The sequence below is a fragment of the Nuphar pumila genome, chromosome 3, assembly GCF_984573655.1.
Source record: "Nuphar pumila chromosome 3, dmNupPumi1.hap1.1, whole genome shotgun sequence".
In the NCBI taxonomy this organism is placed as follows: domain Eukaryota; kingdom Viridiplantae; phylum Streptophyta; class Magnoliopsida; order Nymphaeales; family Nymphaeaceae; genus Nuphar; species Nuphar pumila.
In genome coordinates, this window is record NC_143251.1 from 144,692,644 (window position 1) to 144,701,772 (window position 9,129).

The 9,129-nt window shown below is 41.4% G+C and overlaps 1 pseudogene across 1 annotated transcript; it reads right to left on the minus strand.

The window, feature by feature from the left end:
* Positions 1-1,050: 1,050 nt before the first annotated feature.
* LOC149844251 (pectinesterase pseudogene) lies at positions 1,051-4,581 on the minus strand (annotated as a pseudogene). Its single transcript, XR_016430993.1, has 2 exons — positions 3,600-4,581; positions 1,051-2,542 (listed from the first exon to the last, which is right to left on the minus strand). The product of XR_016430993.1 is annotated as a pectinesterase pseudogene (transcript).
* Positions 4,582-9,129: the final 4,548 nt, after the last annotated feature.

Consider the following 9,129-nt stretch of genomic DNA (forward strand, 5'->3'; position numbering starts at 1 on the left):
TCCGGGCACCTAGACTATATGCTCAAATATAGCCTTAATAACTCCACAAATGTAAACGAAATAAGACTAGGCAACAATGATACACTAAGATTCAATGCAAAATATATAATGCTAACATCAAATTTAGAATTTAACTTTAGAACAGAAAATTTTAGCACCCCTGTTACTCGTGGTCACTGGGGTTAATGAGGCCCAGGGTAATTAAAACCACCAATTAATGAGCCACGAACTGACGCACCAAATTCTGATGCAAGATAGAGATGTTGGCCCTCAGTTCGGATACGTACCGTTCACCAGATGGCCAAAGTTTGCCAGTGATTTAGGCATTAGGCCAGTGGGTGTTTAATTTGTAGGCCAGACAGTAGCCACTAGCGGCTTAGACCATAACAAATTTAGCCACAAAGAATCGGGCCTAACGAACGGCAACCGGGTCATTTTTAAAAATCCATGACTTTTTCCATGAAAGACATTTTCCCTTCCATGATAATTAAACAAACAAACCTAGGCTATAAGGAAAAAAACAAAAGGTTTTGCTGGATCGATTGCATGTACAATTGGCCAAATATATTCGAGGAAAAATGAATAGATTTGAAATTTTTGGCCTCCTTTTTTAGACAAAGTCTGGCCCAAACTGGCCTAATTAGGCCTATCCTGTCTCTGTCTTTTCCTTTCTAAAATATAGCGAGCCCTTGTGTCTTGGTTCAGCTAGGTTGGGCCAGAGCCAAAATTTTGGGCCCCACCCAGCCCAGTCTGTTGACGGGTTAGGTTTGATCTTTCTGATCAGCACATTACCAATTTCTCATTCAGAAAAACTTGGGAACCAATGTTTAATGAATTCAAATTCCAACCTGACTAATTGGAAATTTGAAACAAGGAAGTAGTGTTCAAAGAGAATTATGAAAAATTTCAAACTCATCTAAACATGGGAATCCATTTATGTGAGAAAAAAAGATTTTATTCTCCATAATTCCACTCTATTCATTAGTTTCATTAATTAGAAGATACCACTAGGAAATATCCAAAGCTCAGGCATAAAACAAATCAAACTTGGAAACTACAATCTTAATGATTTTAGGAATAGGCAAAGCATATTCCTCAAATATCTTGAGAAACACTTCAAACCTGGAACTTACAATCTTATGGATTTTATAAATTGGTGAAGCTTATAACTCAAATATTTTGCCAATCAGCACTACTTCTACTAAGGCTATGTTTGGGAGCCTTGAATTGGAGGTTGTGTTGTGGTTTTCGCAATGCTCTCGTACTCTCTTGATTTTTTAGAGTAGTGTTGCAGAAACAATGCATTTGGCAGGCCAAATACTGCATTTCAATTTCAACGCTTTTCATGCGACGATGTTTTTGGCAACTCCCTCAGCATCATACAAAAACATTGTTTTCATTCCATCAAGGCTCCCAAATATAGCTTAAGTTAATTTCTTTTCATAGGTGGTTAGTCAAACTGCTACATCATTTCATTAGCAATTTTTTCTACTATTCCAACCCACCAGAGCTCTGCTCATCTGGTACGGTGACTTGACTTGTAAGTGTCACCAAGTTGATGGGACATTATTTGTTCCAAACATGGGGAGAGACATTCCTTGCCACAAGGTCTTGTGCACTCCTTGGTGGGCAGGGGAGATTGACCTCAAGGGATTTTACCGAGAGACCTAGCAATGTGTGGGGTCGGTGATTGGTGAGTTACCCTTGGCCTAGCCAAAAAAATGTACTGTTCCATGGACTTCCTCCAATTATTGTGGTTCAAAAGCCAACAACCAATCAATTATACGCACAAATAATGAGAAGGCGCTTGTTGTTGAACTCGACCCCACTGTTCCTAACAAATCTGCTCCAACTCAAGCGAGCCCAACTGAGAAGGGCACAGATGTGGCAGGCAACCACACATCACCTTGCACAAAGTTGGCCGCTGTGAAGTTGGTGGCGTCACTTGAACTCATGATATGGTATCCAGGCCATGTCACCCTGTTGCTAGTGTCTGCTCCTGGTCCCGTATTGTTGTACTCCCCATAGTACAACGTGCTCAGGCCAAAATCACCAGACCATGGTGCCCAACCAGAAGGGTCAATCACACTGTCAATGAAGGACTCCATGTAAAGGGTTCTTGAGTAGTTCTTCCATGGCCTACCAAGAAATGACTTGATCTGGCCATTGGCAGATAGGTCTGGGGTAGCCAGTATGGAACAGTTTATGATGGAGGTGCCTGTGTTCTGATTAGGGTCTGTTCTGCCTTGTGCTGTGAACATGTTTTGTTGGCCATCCATGGGCAGCATGGCATAGAGGTTGCAGCTTTGGAAGGCGACGGCAGCGTTGCCGAAGATGAAATCGATGGTTCCATAGATGTCGCATTCTCGGTAGAATTGACGGAGGGAGTGCGTGTAGAGTGTGTCTTGATAGCCCTCGAAGCTACAACGATAGAATGTGGAGAGATCAGCATCGTTCCTGACCGCCACTGCCTGATGTTTGTCTGGCCCAGCCGTGTTCTGCACTGTTAAGTCCATGGCTATAAAGTTTGCTCCAACTGCAGCTGCACAAAGTTGAAATTTAGTATTAGATTACGGCATTGAAGTCATGTAAGGTAGATGTGAAATTTAACTAGGAATATGGAAACCAATTAAGTTTAATTCCAGAGATAGAGAGATGGTTATCTCAAATCTGGATGACTAATTTACCTGATTTCTGCAAATCAACGGCGGTCTTTGACCAATTGAGCACCCCAATTGGATCTAGAATCACATAAGTCAAAGCCATCCTTATGTTTGGCCCTTCTTTACCATCCATCTTGGAATATACCGCAAAAACTAGCAGTGAATTTTCCTTGTATTTATGATTTTTGGCCTAGCCGACTATGGTGATTGGAATCTCTCTCTCTCTCTCTCTCTCTCTCTCTCTCTCTCTCTCTCTCTCTCTCTCTCTCTCTCTCTCTCTCATATGCTTGCACGCACGCATACAGGGAGCAGCCCATCCAATATATGGTCATATCTAATATCAACATAATTTTGTGATCATAAAATTAGACGAATCTTTTGGGTCACGAGGCAGGGTTGCCCACATGGACAGTCCTAGTGGTTATGAAGGCGTTCTCTTGAGATAAGGGCATCGGATCAAACCCCAATTGTACACGAGTGTATCCGTATCTTAAGCCATGCAAGGCAGGGTGATCATTAGTTCCACCCGGCGTTTACCTCCCTATGAGGTGGATCCATTAAGAGGGCCAGTTCTCGGCGAGGGTTCCTCGTCATAAAAAAAGAAGAAGAAATGAGACGAATCTGAGAGTTAAAGACGGAACCGACAATAAAGGTTAAGTAGAAAGCGTGTACGGTGGGGCTATCTTATTTCCATCATGCCAATATCACCAAAATTTGGTGATATTGAATATGACAAGATTTCCTCTCGACGGCAACGTACTCTGAATAAGAGCCATGTACCCATGTTTCCTAAATCCACAAAAGCCAGCTAATGCTTTTTTTGTTTTGTTTTTTGATTTTTTTTTAACATCAGAGCCAGCACATTCTAGATAATCATCAGATATCAATCCAAAGAAGAAGAAGAAGAAGAAGAAGGGAACATGATAGAGAGCTTACCAAAAGTTGCAGAGTTGAAGGTGGTGAAGCCATCTACCATACTGCGGTTACCGGTGATGATCGTCTGGTTGATGCCATCCCCTACCATCATCAAATTCTTCTTCTTCTTGTCTATATTGACATGTTCTTCATAAACACCGGCCTTGACATAGATCACGTAGTAGCCAATGCTGGGTAGCGTGTTATTCGGGGCGGCAGAGATGGCATCGCCGATGGTGGTGTAATTTCCACTCCCATCTTGAGCAACCGTGACTATGGAGTTCACCAGCACACTCTCAGTGTCAAGAGCCATCCTCCTATTGAGCCGGAAGATATCTCGATTCACCCAGTTGGGGAAACCGCCTCGCCCAACCCTCAAATCGTCGAGCAGCTTGCGATGGGGCTTGGGAGACCTCCTGGTCCTGGTTTTAGGCGCCCAGGAGTGGGTGAACATGGCTAGGGACACACTATAGAGTTGAGAACCATTCGCAAGTGGTGCATAGAGTGAGTTCTTGCTTCTTAAGAAGGAAGCCTGGGTGAGCCCATCGTAGCACGTCTGTTGGTTCGTGACTGTAGCACTGAGTAGGGTATGGACAGTGTCACCCTGCGAATCTTGTAGGGTGGTCGTGTCGCTCGATTGGAGGGTGCTCAGGGAGGTCACCAAGAAGTCATTGGTGAGTTGGGAGAGGAACAAGCAATCCTCGAGCGCGCCTATTGCTGGTGCAGTGAGTGTGGCGTTGTCCCTTATGGTTTGGTCTATGAGGGACGAAAGCACCGCCGACTGGTCCAGCGACTTCTTGACAAGGTACCGGCCATAGCCGTAGAGGTTGGAGCGCGTCTGAGGAGGTATGAGGGACTTGCAGAAGGAAGGGTTTGTGGTGACATTGCAGGCATTGGATGGAGCAACTTGGTTGGGGTCGGTCTGTGAGAAGGAAGAGGGGATAAGGGTGGTGAAGAAAAGAATGGTTGTGAGGAGATGGAAGAAGGTGGTGAAAGGAGTCATAATCGAACCTTAAAAGAGATGCTTATCTAGCTCCTCTTTTCGTTGGTGAGTGTGAGAATTGAAAGAGGAGGTGTGCTTATATAGAGGCTTAAGTGTACATAGTGTTCTGAGAAAACCGCGTGATCTATCTCTCTTCGATTATTGCACTTCAAGACGTCTTAATCTTTTTATTCCAATTCAACTGCTTGGAGTTTTTACTCTTCTACATAAGTCTTATCGTATTCTTGGAAAAAAAACAAGCCAAACTTGCTGTGGCGGGACATGATATGGCAGAGAAAGATAAACCACCAAATTGCAGATCCATCTTTGGCCTGATATTCCAAGAAAAAAAAATCTCATGTTTCTGAAAAAAAAACATATCATATTTGGACCCATCTTTTGAATGAAATTATCGTGTACGATCCATATAAAATGACGTCTTTAGCCTTTAGATTCAAAAGTTGTGCTTTGCCTATTTTATTATGCTACGGGGCATAGTGACAAAACTCGCCAGATTTATGAAAATCTCGTGAAGTGAAAATATCGCGAGAAATTACTTGAAAGTTTAAAACGGTAATTTCTCACAGCATTTTCAATTTCTCACAAGTTTTTCTTTAAAAACATGAATATCGCATTTTAAACACGATATTTATGGTTTTATAGGCTATAAAAAATAGTGTGGTTTTTATTTTTAATAAATATTTTGTATTTATATTTTCTTATAAAATTTTATTGTTTATTTCCAAGATTTAAAAAACGGTTTTAAATTTTTGTCACTATGGCTATGGGGCAGTTAACTCCGCCTGTGTAGTTATACACTGCCGGTCCCAAGCCCGGATAAAGGAGGAGGGTTGCGGTAGGCCTGTGACAGCCAGCATAAAAACTGTCATATCCTATGAAAATGAACCAATATGAGAATTTCGTTGGGGCGTTCCCTACTGAGCGACGCGCTGTACTCTCTAGGCCCGGAGGCAGTGATAAATGTGCAAGGGTTGCTAGGTCGTCGCCCAGAAGCGACGCGTCACACCGGCGCCCGGGTGTGGTGTCAAATAGGCAAGGGTTCCCTCACTTTGTTGGACGGGTGGGGGTAAAGAAGTTAGTCCAAGACCATAAAATTAGGTTAGCCACTTGGAACATAGGGTCTTTAACTGGTAAGTTGGTAGAGTTAGTAGATGTTATGTGTAGGAGAAAGATTGATATTTTATGTCTTCAAGAGACCAAATGGGTAGGTGAGAAAGCTAAAGTGATAGAACCTTGGGGATATAAGATTTGGTATACAGGAATAAATAGGAATAGGAATGGAGTAGGGATTGTTATGAGTCGTCAGTTTATAGATAATGTAGTTGAGGTCCGTAGGAAGGGTGATAGAATTTTACTTATTAAATTAGTATTAGGTACGGATATTATTAATATTATTAGTGTTTATGCACCTCAAGTAGGTTTAGATGATTCCATTAAGCATCAATTTTGGGAAGATTTAGATGGAGTAGTACAAGAGACATCTTATGGAGAAAAGCTTTTCATCGGCGGTGACCTTAATGGACATGTAGGCATTAGTAGGGATGGATTTGAGAATATCCATGGAGGCTATGGTATAGGAGAAAGAAATGAAAGTGGAGAAAGGATTTTAGATTTTTGTTTGTCCTATGATATGATCTTAGCAAACACTTGGTTTAGGAAGAGGGAGTCTCACCTAGTAACATTTAAAAGTGGGGTTAATACGAGTCAGATAGATTTTTTCCTACTTAGAAAGAGAGATAGGGGTTGTTGCATCGATTGTAAGGTTATACCAGGAGAAAGTGTAGCTACACAACATAGAGTCTTAATTTTAGATCTTAGAATTAGACAATGCCGCAAAAGGGATAGACATAGGATAGATCCTAGAATTAAGTGGTGGGCACTGAAAGGAGCTAAACAAGGAATGTTTGTAGAGCAGGTAGTTAAGGAAGTTGATTGGTGTCTCGAGGAGGATTCAGAATCAATGTGGAATAAGATAGCGGGTGGTATGAGAAAAGTAGCTAAGGAGGTATTGGGTGAGTCTAAAGGCGGTGCACCACTAGGTAAGGATACATCATGGTGGAACGAGGATGTCAAATTAGCTATTAAGGTTAAAAGAGAGTGTTATAGAAATCTAAGTAAGAGTCGTGATAATGAGAATTTGGAGAAGTATATGATAGCAAAGAAGGAAGCTAAAAAAGTTGTTCGAAACGCGAGGGCTAAGGTATATAAGGAGGTTTATGACAAGTTGGATACCAAAGAAGGCGAGAAGGATATTTATAGGCTTGCAAAGATGAGAGATAGGAAATCGAAGGATTTGGGTATGGTTAGATGTATCAAAGATGAAACGCAAAGGGTTTTAGTCAAAGATGAGGAGATTAAGGAGAGATGGAAAGATTATTTTGATAAGCTATTTAATGATAGTCATGCTCAAGATCTTGGAGACTTCTCCATTCCTTTTCATGAGATAAATCGTGACTTCATGCGCAAGATTCAAAAGAAAGAAATTGCAGAGGCTTTGAAGAAAATGAAATCAAGAAGGGCAGTTGGCCCAGATGGTATACCTATTGAGGCTTGGAAATGCTTGGGAGAGAAAGGTTTAGAATGGTTGACAAATCTTTTTAACTTGATTTGGCGTACAAATAAGATGCCTAATGAGTGGAGGAAGAGTACTTTGGTGCCTTTATATAAGAATAAGGGTGATATACAAGATTGCACAAACTATCGTGGTATAAAACTCATGAGTCATACTATGAAACTTTGGGAGAGGGTGATTGAGTCTAGGTTGAGGAAGGTTGTCATGATATCGGAGAATCAATTTGGTTTTATGCCTGGAAGATCAACTATGGAAGCTATACATCTTCTTAGACAACTTATTGAAAGATATAGAGAGAGGAACAAAGATTTGCATATGGTTTTTATTGATTTAGAGAAGGCATACGATAGAGTACCTAGGGACGTTCTCTGGTGGACAATGATGAAGAAAGGTGTTTCTCTCAAGTACATTAGTATAATTAAAGATATGTATGAAGGAGTAGTAACCAATGTCCGCACTTGTGGAGGGGTGACAACCAATTTTCCGATAACGGTTGGGTTACATCAAGGATCTGCTTTAAGCCCTTTCCTATTTGCGATAGTGATGGATGAGCTTACGAGATCAATTCAAGAAAATGTACCGTGGTGTATGTTGTTTGCTGATGATATTGTTTTGATTGATGAGTCTAGAGCTGGGGTTAATGCTAAGTTAGAATTATGGAGACAGACATTGGAAGCTAGAGGTTTTAAGTTGAGTAAGAGTAAGACTGAATATATGGAATGTCGGTTTAGTAAGCAACGAAGTAGTGATGGGAGTGTAGTGAAGCTTGGTGAGCAAGATATACCGGTGAATGATTATTTCAAATATTTGGGATCCATCATTCAAAAGTATGGAGAAATTGATGGAGATGTAAATCATAGGATAAAGGTTGGGTGGATGAAATGGAAAAGTGCTACTGGAGTGCTGTGCGATCGTAGAATGCCATTGCGGTTGAAGGGAAAGTTTTATAGGACGACTATTAGACCCGCTTTACTATATGGTACGGAATGTTGGGCTGCCAAGAGACATCATATTCAAAAAATGAGTGTAGCTGAGATGCGGATGCTTAGATGGATGTGTGGAAATACAATAAAAGATAAGATTCGGAACGAAGAGATACGTAAGAAGGTAGGTGTTGCACCCATTGAAAATAAGATGCGAGAGAATCGTTTACGGTGGTTTGGACATATTCGGCGAAGGCCTAATGATGCTCCAGTTAGAAGGTTGGAGAAATGGGAAAATATATTAGTTAAAAGAGGTCGGGGTAGGCCTAGGAAGACTTGGATGGAGATGATAGGAAAGGATATGAATGCTTTGAACCTCACCGAGGACATGGCGTTGGATAGAAATGATTGGAGGAAAAGGATTCATGTGGAAGACCCAAAATGAATTTCTTTTTTGGTTCATATCGCTGACCCCAATTGTTTTGGGATGAAGGCGTAGTTGTTGTTGTTGTTGTTGTTGTATGGCTATGGGGCAGTTAATCCAAATGAGTTCCCTATTTGATCATTTTATTCAAGTTCCTGAAATTTTGTTGGGAAAAACATGGGACTTTTTTGGAATGATAGGCAATGCTTAGAATCTAAATGGGGCTTACCTAAAGCTGGACTGTCTCAGAAATGAATCTAGCTGCTCGCGGCTAGACTCCGTTTGGCTTGTTTGAACTCATCAAGCAACTGTTTCTAGAAGAACTACAAAGGGCTGGCTGTCATTTTTCTTTTACATGGAGAAACCACCTTCAGGATCAAAGACGACCTAGTTGCACTGTTGCTTTACCTATTGTACTTACAATCACTATCCTAGCAGTGTAAAAAGGGGTAAGCCCACGGAATTTTACGCTGCCAAGACAGTGATCATAAGTACAACATGCAAAGCCAGCGCAGCTAGGTCGTTAATTCTGAGGGCAGTTTCTCTGTGTAAACATACAAAAAACGAGAGGGTGTTGCGTGTGTATACCCCGAGAACACTCACTGCAGCTACAGTGCATGTTTCGGGGT